Source organism: Vespa velutina, chromosome 3, assembly GCF_912470025.1.
Source record: "Vespa velutina chromosome 3, iVesVel2.1, whole genome shotgun sequence".
Lineage (NCBI taxonomy): Eukaryota > Metazoa > Arthropoda > Insecta > Hymenoptera > Vespidae > Vespa > Vespa velutina.
Window position 1 is genome coordinate 120,545 of NC_062190.1, and position 14,891 is coordinate 135,435.

General features: G+C 34.1%; 1 protein-coding gene across 1 annotated transcript in view; it reads left to right on the forward strand.

The window, feature by feature from the left end:
* LOC124947781 overlaps positions 1-14,891 on the forward strand; it is a 214,979-nt gene that overhangs the window by 68,151 nt on the left and 131,937 nt on the right. The gene's annotated exons all lie outside the window — the stretch shown is intronic.

The window sequence follows — 14,891 nt, forward strand, 5'->3', positions numbered from 1 at the left end:
CGTCGACCTGGAGCTTCTTCTGTCTTTTTCTCTCTCTCTCTCTCTCTGCTATTCTTCTTTTATATATATACATATATATATATATATATATGTATGCTGTATGTATGTATGTATGTATATATCCATCTTTATCCACAAGGGAGAAAGGCATCTTCTTTTCTCTCCGTATTTCTTTCTCTCGAACCTTTATCTCCGACGTCTGCTCAAATATCTTACTAGCCCGCTTTTCGTTATCTTTCTTCGTACGAACTCCGAGTCGATCATAAGTCGTTCGATTCTCTCTCTTTATTTTCGATCTTACGTCAAATGCTCGAATGGCACGATAGTGTACATAGATTTTAAATTAGCTACGTGTCCTCTAGAACAGTCTTCGTCGAGAATTTGTAAAGTTTGGGTATAGCTCGGGGATAGCACAGGGTTACGACATTAAATGATTCTCTCTCTCTCTCCCTCTCTCTTTCTATGCCGTTTTTGCTCTCTTTCTCGTTGAAAGTAACTTTCGTTCTATTATGTAAAAGTTTGATTGTTTTACCGCAAGCTTTTCGTAGCTTGTTGCTCGAAAAGTCTGTGCTAGGTGCTGATTGGCAATGCGTTGTTATTACGCATTTACACATTAGTACGGTAATTTTATTATGATACACAAAATTATAAATATTGATACACAACAACATGTATGTTGAGCGTAAGTATTGAAATTATAATTTTGTTTTAATATCCTATTCTATTTCAATGTTTTTTCTAATAAGAAAAAATTGTAAGCAAAATTAATTATTTTTAAACGTTATAACGCAAACTTATATGTCACCCTTCGGTGATACATCTATATACTATCATATTTGTTATTATTCTCTAAAGAACACGATTAGATATTCTTGGAAAGAAATTTCTGATCCGTGTATACCGCAACCTTCATGGTCACATTTATGCGCATACCTCTAGAACGTTAATTACTTTGTTTATGATTTCGAGTTAAAACGATGAAAAATAAACACGATGAGGTATTAACACCTTGGCCATTTACTCATATTACATTTTGTTTCTAGCCAATCACTTTGTTATTTTGCATCTCCCAATGATTCTACCTGTTTCGCGACTACATAATAATTAATAATCTTAAGAGTTCGTCATTGGGAATTATAGAAATCCATTAGGCTATAGTTGGCTATTTATATAAGAATTGTAGCATATCGAGCCTATAAAGATAACGATCGGGTATAAAGCGTGAATCACAAAATTGTTTGTAATTAAGTTAATTACGGTCAGACGACAAAAACCGTATCGCGGATAATTACCGTTTGGAGACAGCGATAATAATCTTTGCGTAACTCGTTAATCACGGGACGCTATTTAGAAGTGAAAAAAGGAAGAAGAAGAGAAAATATTCCCGCAACTCTCGATCGTTTCTTTTTTGTTTTCTTTTATGACTTTTCTGCTACGTGATCAACGTGTAACTTTCATCAAACTTGTTTAATTAGATTAGCGAAATGCCAATTGAACGTCCTAAAGCTCTTTAACAATCTCAACATTTCGATGAGTTTCTTTAAAGAACTTTATTGATTAATTAATTACAACTTCTTATTTCATCAATATTTAATACTCGTATTAACTTAATTCTAATCTAATGATCAAGAGCTTGACATATGTTCGGCAATAATTAAATAGCGGAAGGATGAATAATACAATTTTGTGGAAATACAAAGCAGTTGGTTTTAAAAACGATAGATGTAACATCGTTGTAATTAAAGAAATTAATGTAACAAATTGCAAGAGAATGATGTCTCCGGGATATCGGGTAGCTTAGGATTAATTGGTTAAAAAGCATCGTATAGAAGATAATGCTAGAATCCATTTTGTTTCTTACGCTTATACGATCATCGGCATTGTAATTTAACAAATTTAAATATTGTTTTTCGCTGTATCATACAGATACTTTGACATAAATAATAAATAAGCTAACTGAGCAATATGATTAATTCATAAAGATATGATAACGAAATCTTTACGATCAAATCATATCTTGAATCAAAGCAATGCATTAATAAATATATCTTCTTTTTATTCGTAAAAACTAATCACAACGATAATCGATCATCTATAATATTTTCATAATTTGACTATGGTTAATGCAAAATTTGTTAATCTTAATACCTAGAAATATCATGAGTAGAGGTACGCGCATTTGCTCAGAGACACACGTTGTGCGAGCAATCTCGTGCGTGCAAACAAAAACATGGAGGAGGATCTGCGTAGAAAAATAGGGAGTGATATTTCGTGGAAATGGTCACACAAAACTGACCTCAAGGATGATAAGGAGGACGATGAAAGTGGAGAAGAGAGCTTATTGGTATACGAAGAGAACGAAACAACAAAGCACTACCAGCTGGGTCAATACCAAAACTCCCTGTTCATTCCTTTCCTTTTTTTTTCTTTTTTTTTTATGACCTCAACTTCCTTCCTCTTCGTTTCTTCCACCTCTTTTCATTAGCATTAAAAATATCTGACTGAAAAATATCCTCTTAATATTTACATCTTCTGCTTATTTTCATTTGATCAATCGTATCTATTAGATAATCATTATCAACGTGATAAACTTATGAGGATATCGGTTGACAAGAAGAATAAATAAAAATATCGGAGCCCGTTTAAGATAAAAAATGAAGTTCTTGTAATTTTCTATTAATTGATACATTGTACAGCACCAAAGTGGAATCGAGAATACCGCGTGACGAGAATATATTTAGGTAGAAATATCCGCTACCGGAAACGAGATATTCTACGATAAGGAGCTATACACCTAATATCACTCGAAACGTGTGCGGAAAAAAAAATGAAGTACAAGCGCGTTAGGAGAATATTGTCCGATTCATTCTATCGCTTTATACGGTTGTTTAGGTAAGTACGTTGTACCTGTCACAACCTGTCGGCGCGCGTGAGTTGAAAAAGTGAATTAAAAGTGAACATCCGACAAAGTATGATCTTCTCTAGGCACCAGAGACTGGTCGTTTAATTAGATACCCATAGGAAGGGAATCAATTTCTTAATATTTCTTTTACTCCACACCACAGAGAGTTATTGATCGTGTCAACGTTTCTTCTTTCTTCCTCCTTACTTTCGATCACTCAAAATACAAAGCAACAGATATCCCACGTCCGTGTAAAGGCGCTTAGTAAAGGAGGGAACTTCGATTGTTTTGATACGGCACGAAGTAACGTCATTGGGCCTTAATAAATCGAAAGAAAATTAGAAACCGTAAAAGTAATGACTTACGGTTTAACATAATTATAATTATCTTGAGCTCATTCGAAAGACGAAGATTCTTCCTTCTTTACGCGAGAGAGCTTATTGTTTCCGATTGTTCCGATAAAACATACAAGCTTTTACTTGGATGAAAATTATCTTGGTTGAAAATACTTTTATTATTTTTAATATAAAATAAATAATAAATTTTCAACAATTGAAAATTTATTGATCGGACGTTGTTGCAAACTTTTATCCCTCGAAAGAGGCCGCGATCAGTAAAATCGCATCGAAAGTGTAACATCGATGAGAGTTCATGATATTAAACCATGCACAGATGCATAGGAAGAGAAGGCCCCTTAAGGGATTGTAAAGTTGAGCGCAGTTGTAGAAACGAAAACTGCTTTACTCCAACGTTTGAAACTTAATATTCCTTTCCATTAGACTTAAATAATACTAATAGATAGACATCGCGTATTATATGGGTATACATGTTGTTCTCTCTTTTCACGAAAAAGTGTAAAATTATTAAAAATATAAATTAAAAAAGCAAGTCGAAGAGAAAACTTTTTACAAATGAACATCAATTTATGAATTAGCTATATTATGATATGAAGAAAATCTTTAAAAAAATACGTGCAGACCGAAAGCGAAGCGGCAAAAAAATAACAATAGGAAAAGACGACGGAAAATGCTGTCACGGTGATCTTGTTTATGGAGAATAGCTCTGGGAAAAAAAATAAAGAAAAAAAAAAGAAGAAAAAAAAAAGAAAAAAAAAAAGTACTTTTTGCTTTTTTACGAAACTCTCTTTGCGAGAAACGCGAAACATCGATGTCAACAACGAGCAGAGAAAAAAGAAACTTTCTGTATTAATTTGTATTAATACAAATGTTACGTGGCGTTCATATGAGCAAAATTTCTATCGTGCAAATTAAGGTATAAATGCTTGCGTGTGACTATATTTTGCGTAATGTATGTGTGAGCGGCGCAAAGCGAGCAATGTGAAACTTTCGAAAGGCAATGTGACAATGGTGAAAAAAAATTTTATAAGTCGAAGTTAAATGGACTAGCGGTGCATAGTAAGCAGATAATTTTCTTACATTTTTGCGCATTGGTCCATTTTTGCGCTCTTGTCCGTCGATGCATCAGTAAAATGCAAGCTCACTTTCTTTTTTAATGAAACCTTATATTTTTGACTGCACAATTTGATGCAGTTTTTGCGCTCTAGATAAAAGTATTAACATACTAATGGCCTAAGCTTATACGTTAGAGAGTTAGTCGTAACTAAATTTCTCTGAATTATTTACGTCTGCCGCCAAGTATTAATGTACGGATAATAACTTTCTAACGTATAGGTTTAGGGCATAACTATGTTAATACTTTTATATAGGACATAAGAAGCATCATCAATTGGTAAATGTAGATTTCCTTTCAAGAAAAAAAAAAAAAAAAGCGCGATTGTACTTTTCTGTTGCACAAAAGTTTATAAAATTATTCGCGCATTTTAATTTAACACGATTTGCAACACTTTTCTCTATTTTCAGCCTGTTCCATCTTCGAGATGGAACACCTTGTGCGTGTGTACACGCCTTTTTGTTCACTTTTTGTAAAGCCATATTACATTCTTTTTAAGTAACAGACTACTATATTACTCTAGCACAATTATTATGATAGAAAGTCTTTACGAATAAACGAGAGACTTCTTGGTACTCTCATGAACATTATCACTGAACATAATGCGGCAGTACTTTAATACTGCTGCCAATGTCCCTACGTATGTAGATGCGTATGTATCCGTGAGATACGAACATGTGTCTCGTTCGTATTAACGATCTTACGTAATCGCATTATATTCATCAAACCATTTCGACGTGCACACCCGTATGCTGTGCACGTTTCTTAATCCCATTAAACGGACATCCCGTAGAACGTAAATTAAATGCGTATGTCGTTTCTCTCTTTGGTATCATCCTTCGAATCCACAACGGATTTTACGTCAAAATATTAGATAGGAGGAAGAGAACTTGAAGAAAGTAGAAATGAAAAAATAAGTGGCAAAGGAACGAACGATGAAACAACGGCGAAAGAAAAAAAAGAAAAAAGAAAAAAGTAAAGAAAAAAGAAAAGAAACAAAGCATGAAGAGAAAAAAGGAAATCCGTCGGTCCCTATCATTATTTCAAACTTCCGGCGGAAAGGGTATTACATCTCTCTCGTTTTTGAGTTCTTCCGAGAAATAAGCTAGATTTTTATGATGTTCATTCAAAAAAAGTGGTATACAACAGTTGTAAGGGGAAAGCCGTCGACGTGTTTTCTCCACCAACAGCGCGGAAGATGGGCTAAAGTATCTAGGGAAATGAACAGGAGAGCTATGTAAGCACGTAGCAACATGCATCTGTAAATGTTTTTTGTGTTTGTAGGTAAGTTCATAAGTAAATCCACCGAAACAAGAGAGATCGTAGAAGAGCGTTTCAAAAATTTCACGCTTTTCCCTGAAAATGAAAGTTTAATAGAATGGAGAATGTGAATCCATCGTCGGTACAATTTCAACGTTTTTATCAATTCTTACGCTTTATTTTGACTCCTCATCGAAGAAGTGGCCGTAAATCGTAAATTATTCATTCAAAGTCTTGTACGATCAAGCTGATCAAGCGTTAAAACGTATTGTTGAAATTTTATGAAAGATCCTTTTTTAATCGCTTTTGTAAAAGTGACTAAAAAAAAGGAAGAAGAAAGAAGGACCATTATGAGTATCCAATATTAGGAACGTTGAGGAAGAAAAATATGACTGGGGGAAGAAAAAATAATTCAAACGGAAAAGAAAAAGGGGAATTAATTAAAAAGCAGTAGGAGAAGTGCTTTCACGCCGTTCGAGAGCTTTTAAAAGGTTATTCGTTCAGTAATGCCAAGTCATCGACGGCATTTCTCTTTGCGAAAAAAAGGAAAAGAAATGTACTCGGAATTGTAGTATACGAAATACCATCGTTAATAGAACTTAATTGATCGTAGCTCGATTCTATACGATAGTTTACGGGTTTTACATTACATTAAGAGGCGTCCTAGAGGCGCTTGAATCGCGAGTAAACATCGTTTACCACGATTGAGGACATATTGATTTCTCGCATATTTCTTCATTATCTTTTCACGAAATGTCCCTTACCTATACCTCGACTGTACGATCCTATTCATAGATCTATCAATAGAATATTACGATTGAATCATTAAAAAATTCGAAAGTCAGTTAACATCGGCTTTTAGCATTGATTCGTTAAAGATTTCTTCGGATTAGAAAGAATGTATGTATACGTACATAGGTGTATCATGGGATTTATTATAATAAATATGAAAATCACAGTGCTTCTCTACAATTACATTCGACGAATCTTCTAGAAATTCCAATTACTGGCACCAAGCAAATACCCCTATGCAAATACAGCATAAACTGTGTTAGGTCCTTTGCATCGGTGCATACGCAACGTTTCCTCTCTCTCTCCCTCTCTCTCTCTCTCTCTCTCTCTAGGGTCTAAGCCATGCGCACATATAAGTTTCTGCATATCTCTGTGACCGCATATCAATTGTTCCACGAGTAAAATTGTTCCATTTGTCGGCAATTTTATTTAACAAAATAGCCTGTTTACATATCCATTGAGTCATTCGTAAGAAAAGTAAAAAGGAATGACGAACGTTGGAATTTTGCATATTTCTCGTTTAAGCGTTCGGGGAGAAGCGTTTGAGAGAGGAACAAAATGCGAGATATCCCTTTGATTTATTTTCGTCTTTTTTTTTTTTTTTTTTTTTTTTTTTTTTTTTTTTTCTCTCTCTTTTTCTTCATTCTTTTCATCATCTTCCGCTTATTCTTTCCTTACGCTTTCATCGAAAGTCCATTAGGGACGACCAGATGCTAAATTTTCAATGCAAGATCAAAGACGCCGGTAGATGCGAGCCAATGACGATTGGAGTTGGAATAATTTGTCAGCGAGTCGCGAGATCAAAGGGTCGGTGCTCGAGTTTAAACTGTGCACTCTACGTAGTAATTCGTTCGAGACGATCTCCTCCGTGGTTTCGTCGTTATTGTTTCACGCCCAAGTTATTTTCAGTGTTGTTGCATGTTTCCAAAAGGATACGCTTATTATAAATACTTCTCCGTCGTATATCAATATTATAACAAAACATTTAATTATAAACGAAATCTCATGTAAAATAATGGATCATAAGAAGGACGACGATAAATAAACTCGTTATTTTATAAACTCGTCATAATGGATCTATTCACTTTATTAAACTCATTGTTCCCGTTATTTTAGAGCATCCTCTATCCAGAGAACGTGAGAAAGTACATTCGAAAACACAAAATATAATAATAACAACGTGAGTTTATTTAAGAAAAATAATGATTTCGCTCGCGATGAATACTAAAGAAGAATAGTAGAAGGGAAAGAGAAAAAAGGTGAGTTGATATTAAAGATGAAGTAGATCCGTACTATACAAATTGAAAGGTTACGGCGTTCACCTTTTGTAAACTTCCAGAGATACCTTAAGTGGGTCACTCGTAAGCTTTTGTAAACTTTCGGTTCGTTTATTAGTTCGAAAACTGGTCTGGATTTAGACCATAAATTCGGATTTGTTCGTTCGCATATGTGATACTCTTTACGTGAGCACGCGCACACACAATCGCAATATTCTTTAAACAATCCATATTAGATTACAACGCAATGAGAATTCAGAGAAGAACCGTTTCTCGTCCATTCTACTAGTAGCTAGTAGAATTCATGAGATGACAAATTTATTTGTAATATCTATAGAAGTAGAAAATAATCGTTAGAGGATCATTTGGAGTATTTGTATGTAAAGAATTTTCTATTAATAAAGACATGTCATTTTATAAAACATCGATTACGACTTATATTTATATCATCGACGATCGACGTTCGACGTTCGACGTTCGACGTTCGAATACTGAGACATTGATTAAAACGGGCACCCTATACGTATATATGCAGACCGTTATAAAAGAGAATTCATCCGCGTTTCCTTCAGCTCGACCGAAAATCGCGGAAACGCCAAGTTCTATATCATGGACAGGATGCAAGTAATACTTCTTTCAGAGGGTTATGGGTGTGGTCGGTGTATAACACCGACAGCGTGACGAAGAAAAACGGAAAAGGGAAACAGATAGAAGGGAAAAAAGAGAGAAAAAGGAATGAGAAGGAAAAAGTAAAAAGAAAAGAAGGGAATGAGGAAAGATGGTGGGTTTCTCGGGTAAAATTCAACGGGAAGAAAACGTAAGTGACTGTCCAACCGAGACTTTTACCTAACATTGTCTTCGTTCCTTCTTTCTTTCTTTCTTTCTTTCTTTCTTTCTTTCTTTCTTTCTTCCTTTCTTTCTTTCTTTCTTGTTTTTCGTCAACGAGCTGAAGTTAAAAGAAACGAAAAAAAAAAAGAAAAGAAAAGGAAAGGAAAATAGAAGAGGAATAGGAAAAAAAGGACGAAACTCCAGTCCAGCAACATTCATTTTCAACGAAACGAATCAGCAATCGTATCTATCGTGACAACTCCATTCATTTTTAACGATACGTAGACGATAAAAGGGATATAATGGTATATGATGATATGCTGGCATAATAGATCATGCTGGATCTATCCTGCGAGGTTAGCTTGAAAACAATAAAAGAAGAGGGAATAATGACGAAAAGGGAAAGAAAAGAAGAGGATTAATTTATGGGAACGAACGAAGCGTAAATACGAACGATGGTCAACGACTTTCAGAGATATTACGATGACTAAAATCCGTCATATAATAAATATTTCCAGAGGAATGTTCTCTTTTAAAGTTTTTATTTCCATAATAACTTTCGACGATTAATTGTTGATCTCAGTTAATCGATAAAGAAAAAAGGAGAAAAACAATTCTTATCGATATTCTTATCGTCGTAAAAGAAGAAAATACAAGGAGTACAAATAATGTACCTTATTATATCCAGTATTTATCAAAGAATAATAAATTCCTGCTGCCGAATAAAAAATATTGATGCAGCATTGCAACGCATTTGCAACGAATTCAGGCCAAAGATAGATTTCATTAAGAGTTTGCTCTTAATGAAACGAAAGGCGCTTCTTCTTCTAATATGCAAACTGCTAGCTTAGTGCATTATCTGTAATATATTCAAGCTTCTTGTTTCGTCAAGCGTGATCAAGTCCGGATCTACTAATCCAGTTTGATACGTCTTAGAGATACGGAATAGGGATTAAAATGAATATTCAAGGTAGATGAAAGAAATCGAGATGAGGAATAGGAGATGATATATTTGTTTAATTAACGAATTAATTTCTTTTCTTTTTAAAATCTATCGACGTGCTCTCATTCAAAAACTATAATTATAACGAAGCTTGACATCACGTAAATATAAAGGGTAGCTCGATATCCGAGGGCTGCGAACGAAAGATATTTTTTTTCTCCTCTTTCTTCTTCTCTTTTCAATTCGCATTTTTTACAATTCTTTCTTTTCATCAATCTACGTAGGAAAACTTAATCTTCCTAGACCATAAAGAAATTCTCCTTTGTATCGCATTTTTCTAGAATGCTATATAAATTGCCGACATCGAAGTTAATACTTCTCATGAAAGGAAAGAGAAAAAGGGAAAAAAGAGAAAGAGAGAAAAAAAGATGGGAAAAAGACAAATGGAGGTGATGGTTCTAATTGCCACTGGAGAGTATCTTGAGCGAAACGTATCGTGTAAACTTTACTGGTCTTATGTATTTTCTACTACTGACAAACATAACCGGTACCTTTGATCCTCGCTCTCTTATCCGAACTTATTTCAATCGCCTTTGACGGTTAACGCTAATCGATCATTTATAGAATTGAAGGATATGGATTAACGACGACAATGTAGAAATTGGCTTCATTAAAAAAAATCCCCGTTTTTATCCTAATATTTTACTCGTCTCATTAATGCGACAGCTATACGAATAATGCGATAGCTAAGAAGCTACGAGAAATCGATAATCAATTATCTAATAAATATTATCTAATCGCACGTTTGTTTTTCTAAATATTCTACTCTAGTTGCTATTCTTATTTGCAAATGAAGTCCCAATCTGATGACAGTTGTTGTCTGTCTAAAGAAAACTTGGTGGAAAAAGAATAATGGCATATAAGTTAAAAATATTATTAGTCTTGGAGAAGATAGGGGTGCTAAGTGGGAGATGGGATGAAACGGAGGGTAATTTTTATACCCTCGAAAAAAACCAACTGCAATTTTTTCTCTTTAGCAAACATTACAACGCAATATACTTGAAGTACGTTATGGTATAGCCCCGGATTTTAAAGTTTTAATGCAATAAAGTAAAAGTTCTGCAGGCTTGGAAGTAAAATCCTGTCTCTCATAAAAACTTGTATAAGTAAGTACTTATGAAGGCAGGGCATCGTTTCATTCTCTCCTTATATATACCATTAAACGATAAATAATCAAGAATTTGTATCAATTATATAATGCTTCATCGATATCTCGATTACTTTTTCAACATACTGCATTATCTCTAAGAATCACGTACCTTGAATATCGAGTACAAATGTTGAATTCAAATATCGAGTATATTTTTTAATTAATCGAATTTATTAGTAAAAGAAAATATGAATTTAACGTAATGCTCGAATAGCTCAATACGTTTAAAATATGACGTTAGCGAAATAGGTTGGGCATAAACCTACCGAATTACCGTGGCACTCTGCCGCGTCGTACGTAACATAATTATTTTCAATGTGTACTTCGTTTCACCCAACCCTCAGACGTCACGTAAGGTGTACCGTATCGATCCAAGATGACGATTTCTGGGTCGTGATATTATCCCGAGTAATCATCAAATAAAACTAGGATCCATATTATATCTTATATATATATATATATATACATATATATATATATATATATATATATATATATATATATTCTTTCGAACAAGGGGAGGGACTTTCATCAAAAATCGTTTTTCTCATACGACGACGAATCTCGACGACGATTAAAGCATTTAATTATTTACGATAAAAATCAATATGACGGCTTCACTTTGATACTCAAAGTTAAAACGAGCGTAACATTATATGACGCTCGTATAAATAGCATATCTATCATATTGGTCTGCGTCAACGTCATGTATAAGTCCACAGCACTTAATTAAAAATCTATAGACATAATAACGTCATTGATTAACGGATCTTCCTTAGATCTTCTAAGATCTGAAAGATGGCTTTGCGTACGAATTTATTACATTTACGTAGCTTACAAGCTCGTAGGTAGGCCAAAAGTAGAAAATAATATGATGTGTATTACGACAGAAAAATATTAGAAAAACGTTTCATCCATCATCATTCGGGGAGCTTAGAATATCGTTTCTTGCAGCAAAATAATTGCGCGTTCGAAGAATTATACGTAGATGACGACAATAACGAAATAAACGGACTGTTAGATAGATATCGAACAATATCATGCTAATTCTTCATTTCGATATATAAGAAATTTTTAATTAAAATTCTAACGGATTATGTCATCGCTTTCGTTCCCTTTTATGATATTCCATTTGTACAAAGAAGAAAATGATCTTGATTATTGAATCGGAAAGTGGCCTATTAAGCGCGTAGGAGTCAGTCGAGACACCTCGGAGTATCAAGCGCTCACGTATGAAATATTAAATATTTCAAGTGCTGCAGGCAATGTAGAAACACAAGTGGTGGTGCGCTTTTAGCGTAAGGCGTGGTTGCGAGTATACAAGAAAACCATACATTCTACACGGCTGTTATCTCGTATCTCGCTTGGCTTTTTCCACGACCGAGTTTTAACAGTCCTCGTAAAATATAAATTTATTAGAAAAGACCGGTGAATACTTAGTTCTAAACTCGTAACATGACGTGTCCGCGAAACCATCATGAAGTTTCTAACAACATCGAATCACAAAGTTCACGAATAATTGTGTTAAAACGTAAGAGCGTTCGATAAATAATACGAGAGAAAGAAAAAAAAAAAAGGAACAAAAAATTAATCATGATTTAAGCGTTCTGTAACGCCGACAATGAATGTTCTCAATTACGCGACTCGTAATAAGTAAATTCGAGGAATATTAAAATTTTCAATAACGATAATAGAGAACAATGATTGGGTGTTAGTAAAATTAATAAACTGATCGCTCCAGTTTTACGAGATATTAACGACTTAAAAGAGGATAAATTTTAGATATACATTGACGCTTTTCTTTTTTTCCTTTGGGAAAAAGTGAAGAACGAAGGACGAAAGTCCTAAATGCATTCTTTCAGCCGTTAGGTATATTATTTGAAACAGAGGCATCCAAAGGCGTCGAAGGGTGTCGTCATGACGACGGCTTCGAACCATATACGCCCAAGTAGCGTCCTGTTTGCCAAAGGTTCCTTAAGCTTTTCATTTCGTGCTCCTCAGAGTATCCTACAAGAAAATGCTGATATCGTGTTCAACGAGTCGGTCATTCGATAACATATCATAAAAAACAAGGATCTATTCCTACCCTTTTCAACTTATCTCATTTTCTATAGTTTATCCTTTAAAAAGGATGCAATAATGCTCTGGATTAATTGCAATAAGAAAACAGAAAATACAAAATGTTTAATTAACTTCGTTAGAAAGCAAGAGGATTGCGTCGTTGAATATTTTATCAACGTATTTGATCGAGTTCGAACTTTGAAAAAAGGAAAAAAAAAAAAAAAAGAGCAACCTAAGGAATCCATACGCCTTTTAAATTTTGAAGAAGGGTACTATTCGTGACCTTTTTTCTCGTCCTTTAATAAAAGGGAAAAGGAGAAAAGGCATAGAGACGGTGCCACGCATTGCGTGACACCTTCCTCAATATCCCCTACCTCTTCTATTCGTTAACTTTTATTTTTCCCTGCAATTTATTGTGAACGATGCCATGATAAATCGCCCTTCTCGAGATATATGATAATTCGTGAAAAGATTTACACGAAGCACGTACCTTTCTTGTTTACTCCTCCTCTTCCTCCTCCCTTTCCTCGTTCGTTCGTTCGTTCGTTCGTTCGTTCGTTCGTAGATGAAAAAAATTTCATATAATTGTTGGCTCTTTATTAAACGAATAACGAAAGTGAGCGAATAATATAATTAAAATTTATCGCTTATTATTCTGACCGTCCTAACCATTTCTCTAGAGAAATTTTTCATCCTATTTTCACTTCTCGAAAAACTTTGATTCGTACGACCCACCGGGCAAATGGAAATATTGTATTATAGTGTGATCGTAAATAGAGAGATACGATAAAAGTCCAAAAGTTTGTATTAACAAATCTACGTGGAAAAATATTTTTTGAAAATACACCTGAATACACCGACGATATGATTATTACGGTCGTAGATCAGCGAAATTTCTCTCTCTCTCTCTCTCTCTCTCTCTCTCTCTCTCTCTCCCCCTTGTTACTTTTTAACCTATGCATGTACGATATACCGATAGCATAGAAAATTGAATGAAACTAGAACAAGGTTCGAATATACGGACGTTAAAATAGAAATTCTTCTGTTAAACAGAGTCAAAGTTGTGTCACGACAGAACGTCATGTGTTGGACGATATAATAAACAATTAAGGAAAAAATGAAAATTATAAAGCTATTAAATTCTGATTGCTCGTATACATTCGTCCTGCACTCGACGTACTTTCGATCGATCCGAAGCTATGAAGCAATGATGTTCCATCCTTTCATCGACTTTTTATGTTAATTATTTCCGAAGAAAGAAAGTACTTATAGTTTTCTATGAAGAAACTATCCTTCCAAGCTGATTTCAATGTGACTTTATTGTGTGTGCGCGTGCGCGTTATTAACAGGAAAATTTTCTAACGTTGAAGAAGGAGAGGTGAATGAACCTAAGCATGCGCGTTATATTAGCGACAGGTATCGTTATCCAAACTGACACGTAAAAAATTCGTATTGTTAGATCTTAACTTTAGTGAAGTTAATCGCGTCCCGATAAAGTTCATTAGACTATTATATTCTATGCCTATACGATAATTTTCACGTCGACGGAAAATACGTGCTTGTTAGTCATCAAGGTTCCTATGCAAATGCATTTTTACGCACATATTAAATCTAATCTTTAGAGAATATCTCTCCACCTTTTTAATGTCAAAATATTAAACGATGATATCGAAAGAAAATTAAATCATGATAAATTAATTTATTTAAAAACAATTAGCATCTGATCATTATCTCTGTTTCGAAATTTGCCAGTAAGTATTTTCTTAGAATAAAAGGAAAGGGATGATTAGCAAAATACAAAGGCAGGATTAGAAAAGAATTATCCTCGTTCTTTCATCGAATTTCATTATTTTCCTTTAGCTTATAGTTACTCGATAATTCTAAGAAATGGCCGTTGTTAAAAAAAATTCTTTTGCAGGTACATAGCTGTAGTATAGATTTTTACCATAATATCTCTCCTATACATATAAGAATTTAGAGAAGTTCTCGAGCGTCTCTCTACAATTACAATCTTCGATTATAATTCATTTAGTCTACAAATATGATAAAATAAGAAGAATAATAAAATTAATTGTAATTACCGACGATTGTGTTTGCGGATGATGATGAAAAGAGTATACATATATATATATATACATATATATATAT